Source organism: Gossypium hirsutum, chromosome A10 (genome assembly GCF_007990345.1).
Source record: "Gossypium hirsutum isolate 1008001.06 chromosome A10, Gossypium_hirsutum_v2.1, whole genome shotgun sequence".
NCBI lineage: Eukaryota > Viridiplantae > Streptophyta > Magnoliopsida > Malvales > Malvaceae > Gossypium > Gossypium hirsutum.
The window spans coordinates 9,857,981-9,866,874 of NC_053433.1; the positions used below are offsets into that span (position 1 = coordinate 9,857,981).

General features: G+C 37.5%; 1 non-coding gene across 1 annotated transcript; it reads left to right on the forward strand.

Annotated features, from left to right (window-relative positions):
• Positions 1 to 1,404: 1,404 nt before the first annotated feature.
• LOC121209008 (small nucleolar RNA R71) lies at positions 1,405 to 1,511 on the forward strand. Its single transcript, XR_005904126.1, has one exon. It is a non-coding gene; the product is annotated as a small nucleolar RNA R71 (small nucleolar RNA).
• The last annotated feature ends 7,383 nt before the right edge of the window (positions 1,512 to 8,894 follow it).

Below are 8,894 nucleotides of genomic sequence, written 5' to 3' on the forward strand. Positions count from 1 at the left end.
GGCCTTCCTAGAATTAAGGGAGTGTTTCTATCCTCTTCTATGTCTAGAATAATAAAATCAAAGGGAAACATAAATTTATCGATTTTAACTAGCACATCTTCAATAATACCTCTAAGGAATCTTATAGTTTTATCTGCTAATTGAATGCTCATCCTAGTCTATTTTGGTTTCTCGAGACCTAGTTGCTTAAACATTTTGTAAGGCATGACATTGATACTAGCCCCTAGATCAGCTAATGCATGATTAACATCTAAACTACCAATTAAGCAAGGAATAGTAAAGCTCCCTGGGTCTTTTAGTTTGTTGGGTAGTTTATTTTGGAGAATGGCCAAGCAAACTGAGTTTAGCTCCATATGTGACGCCTCGTCCAACTTCCGCTTATTTTCTAAAAGCTCCTTTAAAAGTTTCATTGCATTTGGCATCTGCGATAGAGCTTCAATAAACGGTAAGTTAATATGTAATTTTTTAAGAGTTTAAGGAATTTACCAAATTGTTCATCTGAGCGGTCTTTCCTTGTCGCGTTGGGGTATGGCATACGAGGTTTATATTCGACCGTCACTAGTTTGTTTGTATTTTGATCTACCTCACCTTGACCTTTGCTTACCACAGTTTCTTGCCTTGATTCTGGTTCAGGCTCAACGACTCCTTCGTCATCTTCAATATTAATTGCGTTGAGTTGTTCCCTTGGGTTAGGTTCGGTATTACTTGGCAAACTACCTTATAGTCGTTCGGAGATCAGTTTGGAAAGCTGGCCTATATGAGTTTTGAGCCCTTGGATTGATGCTTGTTGATTTTTAAGTGCTGTCTCAGTGTTCTGAAAATGAGTTTCCGACACTGAAATAAAACTTTGAGAGCATCTCTTCAAGGTTTGGCTTCTTTTCCTATTGGTAGGGTGGTTGTTGGTAGCCCAGAGGATGTTGTGGTCTTTGATTTCCTTGACCGCCCCACGAGAAATTTAGGTGGTTCCTCCAACTTGCATTATAAGTGTTACTATATGGATTGTTTTGGGGTCGAGGATTATTACCCATGTAATTTAATTGCTAGTTATCCATGTTGTGGCCATAAGGTTGGTATTCCGAATGGTTTGTTCCACCGCTACTTGCTTCGCACTGCATTACTGGGTGAACCTATAATGAATTAAGAAAACCATCAATCTTTTTATTTAAGAGTTCTACCTGATTAGAGAGCATGGTGACCGAATCGACGTTATAAACGCCAGCTGTTTTCGTTGGCTTTGTCCTCATGACTTGCCACTGATAGTTATTCAGTGACATCTCCTCTATAAACTTATAGGCATCTTTCGGTGTTTTATTATTGATGGTTCCGCCTGTCGCTGCGTCAACCATTTGCCGAGTCGAAGGATTCAGACCATTGTGAAATGTTTGTACTTGGAGCCAAAGTGGTAACCCATGGTGAGGGCACCTTCTCAGAAGGTCCCTGTATCTCTCCCATGCATAATAGAGTGTTTCTAAATCCATCTGCACAAAAGAAGAGATATCATTACTCAATTTAGCCGTTTTAGCTAGCGAAAAATATTTTAGTAAAATTTTTTCGGTCATTTGTTCCCAAGTAGTAATTGATCCTCGTGGTAACGAGTTCAACCACTGTTTAGCTTTGTTCCTCAATGAAAGGGAAACAACCGAAGATGAATGGCATCATCAGAAACGCCATTGATTTTAAATGTATCGCATAGTTCTAAAAAGTTGGCTAAATGAGCGTTGGGATCCTCATCCTGCAAACCATCAAACTGAACAAATTGCTGTATCATTTGAATAGTGTTAGGTTTTAAATATAGTGGTGAGTATTCCCACCTGTCACGCGGGTGACCAGGGCTCGATCCCCGGTAACTGCGCCAAAAAATTGATCGCGTTATTTCATGATAGTTTTAAATATTTATAATTGCTCTTTCTTAAACTGACTATTATCGCGATGTAGACAAGTGTACCTATCAAACAGTAGTATAGTTTTAGCAAGACCAGATTGTCGAACCCAAAGGAACTAAAAGTACTAGTAATGACTGTCTTTTTATTATCTAGCCTAAGAATAATGGGGTTTTGTTTTTAATTAACTAATTATCTAAACTAAGAACTCACAGAGAATAGAATTGGGAATTGCTTTTGGGAAAATCGATTGAATGAAGACAATACCTAAGGAAAAATCCACCTAGACTTTACTTGTTATTCTGACTCCGAATCAAATGATTTATTCATTCAACTTGTTCCACAGAGATCTCTAAGTTATGTTATTATCCCTATTCAAGACTAATAACGTCTAATCCCTAGATTGAATAACGAGACTTTTCTCTAATTAACAATCTAGGGTTGCATTAACTCGATCTATGGATCCCCTTATTAGGTTTCACCCTATTCCAGCAAAATCTTGTCACCTTATGTCTAGGCCCGCAATCAACTCCGCTTAATTATGATAAATGTACTCTTAGACAAGTTCTATTCCTCCTCTGAATAAGAGCTTATCTTGAATCAGTATCCTAGGATATCAAAACAAGAATTAAGAACACATAATTAAGAACAAGTTAAATATTTATCATACAATTCAAAAAATAATAACAAGATTCGTCTTAGGTTTCATTCCCCTTAGGTATTTAGGGAATTTAATTTATAACTAAATAAGAAAACATCTCAGAAAAATAAAGAATACAAAACATAAAGAAAACCCAAAACTCCTGAAGGTTAATTGAGGAGAGATCTTTAGTTTTGATGATGAATCTGGCTTCTGAGATGGATCAATCGGCTTATTTGGGGTAATTCCTTACCCTCTATTCTCTGTCTCCCTTTTTCTCCTCCTCTAGGGTTTATTTATATGCTTTGGAATGCCTAAAAAACCTTAAAAGTGGCCTTTTCCGAATTGGATTCAACTTGGGCTCGATAGGGACACGCCCGTGTGCGATTACTTCAGGCCGTACTCGAGCCTATTATAATGGCACGGACGTGTGCTATACCCATGTGAATCGTGCTTCGATTCTGCCAGATTGACACGGTCGTATGGGTTACCCGTGTGAGGAAGTCCAGGCCATGTTGAGTTCGTACTTTGGCCCATTTTCTCTGTTTTTGGCTCGTTTCTCATTCCTTTCGCTCTACTATGCTCTCCTAAGTATAAAACATGAAATTGAAGCATTAGGAGCATTGAATTCACCAATTCTAATGAGAAATCATCCATAAAATGCATTAAACATGGGGTAAAAATATGTATAATTAACGGTTTATCAAGGAATGTTCGGAAGCTTGATCATCAATGCAATATTCGAAGAAGGAACTTGTCTTTATATCCCGGGAAGTGTTCTGAACAATTAGATTATGGAAGAGATCCATGTAATTTTTAGAACTAATTCAGAGTAATGTTCAAGACACACTTATTGCTCTAAGCTTGGGAGCAATAAGAATCTTGTTATGAAAAAGCCGTATGTCGACTATTTTTATTTTAATAAAATAATACATCCTTGTGTCTCATTCGGCAAATATTCTTCTATTTTTTCATTTCATTCATACTCATACCACATAGATAATTATTCTTAAATTCATTTATTCATTGGGTCTTCTTTTATTACTATAACAGGTTTTCGAATATCAATGATACGATCGATGTTGCCGCTGTCTCAGAGTCTCCTTTTGAGCAGGATATGTGTCCAGAGGAACCTCAGGGCTTTGAAGATGATCAATATTGTAACTTATCTCCTATTTTGTTAGGTATGGTAAAATAAGATGAGAAACAAATCCTACCTCACAAAGATTAAGTGGAAATTGTGAGCTAAGGAGATAAATAAGAAAAGAAAGAGGTGAAGACCGGAGCTTACATCATTGTAGAGACAAAGCGAGACCTCATTGAGTTACTCCAAGAATTCAAAGATGTCTTTGCATGGTCATATCAAGACATGCCTAGTCCAAGTACTGATATCGTGGTACACCGGCTTCCCATAAAGGAAGAATACAAGCCGGTTCAACAGAAACTTCAAAGGATAAGGCCCAATGTCCTATTGAAAATAAAAGAAAAGTTTAAGAAACAATTCGACGCTAGTTTCCTACAGATGGTTAAATACTCGAAGTGAGTTGCCAATATAGTCCCCGTCCCTAAGAAATATGGGAAAGTATGAATATGTGTAGACTACAGGTATTTAAACAAAGTGCCCGAAGGATAATTTCCTGTTGCCTTACATCGATACTTTAATGGACAAAATGACAGTTTATTCACTGCTCTCCTTCATAGATGGCTTCTCCGGATACAACTAGATAAAGATGCATCCTGAAGACATGGAAAAGACCACATTCGTAATAATATGGGGAACCTCTTGCTATAAAGTGATGCCATTCGGACTAAAAAAATTTAGGAGCAACATATCAAAGAGCCATGGTAACTTTGTTTCATGATATGATGCACAAAGAAATTGAGGATTATGTCGATGATTGATCACGTGATTTGTACCAAGTAATAAATAATTATAATGAAGATCAAACCTAGACTAACTATTATCACGACGAAAAGGCAAGCGCACCTATCGAACAATAGTATAGTAATGGCAAGACTGGGATATCGTACCAAAGGGAACCAAAAGTGCTAGTAATAACTATCTTTTTATTAACTAGCCTAAGAATAAAAGGGTTTGTTTTAATTAACTAATTATTTAAACTAAGAACGCACAGAGAAAAGAATTGGGGAATTGCTTTTAGGAAAATCGATTGACTTGAGACAATACCTAAGAAAAAATCCACCTAGACTTTACTTGTTATTTTGGATCCGAATTGGATGATTTATTCATTCAACTTGTTCCGTAGATATCCGTAAGTTATGTTATTATCCCTATTCAAGACTAGTAACGTCTAACCCCTAGATTGAATAACCGAGACTTTTCTTTAATTAACACTCTAGGGTTGCATTAACTCAATCTATGGACCCCCTTATTAGGTTTCACCCTAATCCGACAAAATCTTGTCACCCCATTTCTAGGCGCACAATCAACTCCGCTTAATTATGACAAAAGTACTCTTAGACAGGGTCTATTCCTCCTTTGAATAAGTGCATGTCTTGAATTAGTATCCTGGATATCAAAACAAGAATTAAGAACACATAATTAAGGACAAGTTAAATATTTATCATACGATTCAGAAAATAATAACAAGATTCGTCTTAGGTTTCATTCCCCTTAGGTATTTAGGGGATTTAGTTCATAACTAAATAAGAAAACATCTCAGAAGAATAAAGAGTACAAAACATAAAGAAAACCCAAAACTCCTGAAGGAAAATTGAGGAGAGATCTTCAGTCTTGATAATGAATCTGGCTTCTGAAATGGATCAATCGGCTTCTTTGGGGTAATTCCTTACCCCCTATTCTCTGTCTCCCTTTTTCTCCTCCTCTAGGGTTTATTTATAGGCTTTGGAATGCCTAAAAAACCTCAAAATTGGCCTTTTCCGAATTGGACTTAACTTGGGCTCGGCGAGGACATGCCCATGCGAGTCGTGCTCCAATTCTGCCAGATTGACACGGCCGTGTGATCTGCCCGTGTGAGGAGGTCCAGGCCGTGTTGATTTTATACTTTGGTCCATTTTCTCTGTTTTTGGCCCGTTTCTCGTTCCTTTCACTCTCCTATGCTCTCCTAAGTATAAAACATGAAATTAAAGCATTAGAAGCATCGAATTCACCAATTCTAATGAGAAATCATCCATAAAATGCATTAAAGATGGGGTAAAATGTGTATAATTTACTGTTTATCAAATACCCCCACACTTAAGCATTTGCTTGTCCTCAAGCAAAATTCTCAACTCATAATCAAAATAAATCCTTCTTAACTTATAATTTCTATCAATAATATCTCAAATTAATCCATAGGTAATCATACATTGAGAATTTAACTAAAAGAACATAAAAGTTTCAATCATTCCAAGTTGAGCATTTTATTCCAAAAACATAGGTGTCTTCCCTCATCTAAGTAATTACCTTTAATTCAGAATATCACAGAGTTTTACATCCTCACTAAAGATTCACTCAAATCACTTGAGGTGTTTTAAGGACAATAAAGGAAGCACTCAATAGTCAATAATGGAAAGTCATTACCATAGGCTTGTATGAAAATCAAATCTCTACCACTTTAATTTAATATGATACATCAATCAAAAGGCCTTTAGAGGGTTGTAATGAGGCTTACTTAGGGGGTGTGGTCACAAGCTGAAAGAAAGGGTTAGAATCGAGATTGAATTGAAAAGTTGCCTAACTAGAAAAAGAGTTAATCTTCACTTGCATACAACAGAGCTTCCCTCAGAATATGAAATTACAGATATGCATACATAGTTGTGTTTGTTTGTTTTTTTTTAAGAACAAGTTAAATAATATAGACTAAATATCAAGAACAAAACGTTGCTAGGCAATCCATTCAACTCAAATCTCGACAAAAATAGGGATTAATTTAGGGGATTTCAACAATAATGGGTTAAAGGTTAATATTAAGGGTAATACAAGAAATGGTTTGTTAGGCTCAAGGGGTTTTACTAGGGGTTAATCGTGGAGGTAGGCTTTTCATGGCATGAGTGGGTTAATCCTAAGTGCCTTAATCATTTTGATATATCAAATCAAATGGTGTGGTCTCGACATGCATAATCAAGCAAGTTCTAGAATAACAGTTCAATACTGACGCACTCAAAGCAATAATAAAAGTGAGCATGAAAGGATGAATAGATGCTCAAAAGGCTAAAAAATCTCACAAAAATTATGACTTTTTGATGTTTAGACTCGTGAATTCCAATTCAAAGTAATACCTAGACTTGGGGAAATAGCCTAAGATTTTGAATTTTTAAAAATCAACCCATCATGCTTGATTCTCTATTGTCTTAAAGTATAAATAATCAATGCATAAATCCCTATGTTTTAATTCAAGATATATCAATCAAAATCATAACTTAATTAAAATTTATCCTAAATATGATATGAGAGTTTTTTTAGGAGAACAAGATGATTATTCAAGGAGTTTTTTGATAATGAAATAAATACCCCCCACACTTAAGATGTACATTGCCCTCAATGTACAAAGATAGATATTAGAGTATAAAAATAAGATAGGGAGAGAAGTGAAACTTCCTGTATTATGAATTCCTCGAACTAGAGTTTTGGAGAGTGATCGGTTCGAGAGTGGAGGAGGATACTCCGACGGTCGTAGAGGTTCATTAGGCCATAAGTCCTGTGCCAAAAGAATATTATATCTAATAGTAGCTATGGTCATGGTCGAGCAGGACATGATAGTCGTGGAGAACCTTTCTCGTTGGAGTTTTAGTTCCTATGTGAGGATGAGCTTAAGAGCTCTATATAACTGTGATAAAATCAAGAACTTTTTAGGGGATAGTAGGAAGAATAAGTACTCAAAAAGAAATAACCGAAATTTATAATAAAATTTTAAATCTGTGAAAAAAATAAAAATAAAAAATAAAAAGTTGTTTGAATAAAAATTAAAAACATAAAATAATAAAATAAGTATTTCTAAACATCTTCATCATTGGATGGTACACGATGATATGTGGACCCGCAGAAGATGATGCTCACTTCCTCTTCTTCGAGGCTGGTACGGCGGTTTTCTTTCCTCTTGAAGATGACATTGAAGGCACTAAGGGAGGGAGATTGAGCTTTAAAAATGAAATTGGAGGCTGCGCATGGTCGTGGCAGGGGGTACAGTCGTGTGGAAAGAAAATGGAGGGAAAAGAGATGGGAAAGTGAGGATTAATGCAGGGGAAGTGGATTTTAGAATGGTTTGGGGGTTGGAGAAATGAAAATGTGGGGAATGGTGGCCAAAATAGGGATTAGGGAGTGGAGAAGGGGAGATTTCAGCTAGGGTTTTGAAACGAAGAAGAAAATGAACAGTGATTTGCTTATATAGGGAGGTGCACAAAGCCTAGGGCCACGCCCGTGTACTCTGGAGGTGAGCCTGTGTTTTTCTAATTTTGCAATTTAGGTCGTGCCCAGCTACTATCCCACGTCTGTGTGGCTTGTGCGTGTGTGGTACACGGCCATGTCGCACGGTCATGCCTAGCTTTGTTCGCTTCTTCCACGCCCGTGTTAGGGTACCACGCCCGTGTATTGTTGTCCACGGCTTAACGGTACAGGTGTGTCTCACGCCCGTGCCGAAGAAACAGAATCGAGCCTTGCCCCTGCACTCCCATGTTTTTCCATTCCTATGCTCGTGTTCACCTATCAAGTTCGCCCACGGCCATGTCGCACGGCCGTGGGGATTTATCGCAGTCCGTGTTTTGGGGAAATCATGCCCTGCTTCCACACGGTCATATCGCACGGCCTTGTTTCTTCTCCTGTTTTGCCACGGCCTTAGGCATGCCCGTGAGCTTGGCCGTGTGTGCTGAGAAACTTTGCAATTCAAAGATAAAGTTAATGATTTAAAGTGTTAGAAATTGAAAATAAAGAAATCAGAATATTTTAGTGCTCGGGTTGCCTCCCAAGAAGTGCTTATTTATAGTCTAAGCTCAACTTACCTCTCTGATGAATGGTCAGGGTGGTTCGAAGAGTTTATACTCCGCATTCCTGCTATCAATCTCATCAAAATAGGGTTTTAATTGGGTGTTGTTTACCTTAAAAGTGCCAAACTTAGGGTGACTCACCTCCACCGTACCGAATGGAAAAATACTGAGTACCGTAAGAGGGATTTCCTCATTCGGTGTGGTAGTGACAATGTGGGGATTTGAGCATCTAGTAAGACTTTATCGCCAACTTAAGTTGATTTGGAGGGGTATCGGCCTTGTTTTGACGTAGTTTCGGTTTATCATGTGTTCTCGGTTTGTGTACTCGCCATTCGTCTAGCTCATCTATCTGTAGCCTTCGTTCTTCATGAATGGGTCCTTTATTATTTCTGGAACATGGCTCGTGAACTTCTTTGAAGCTTAATTTCTGC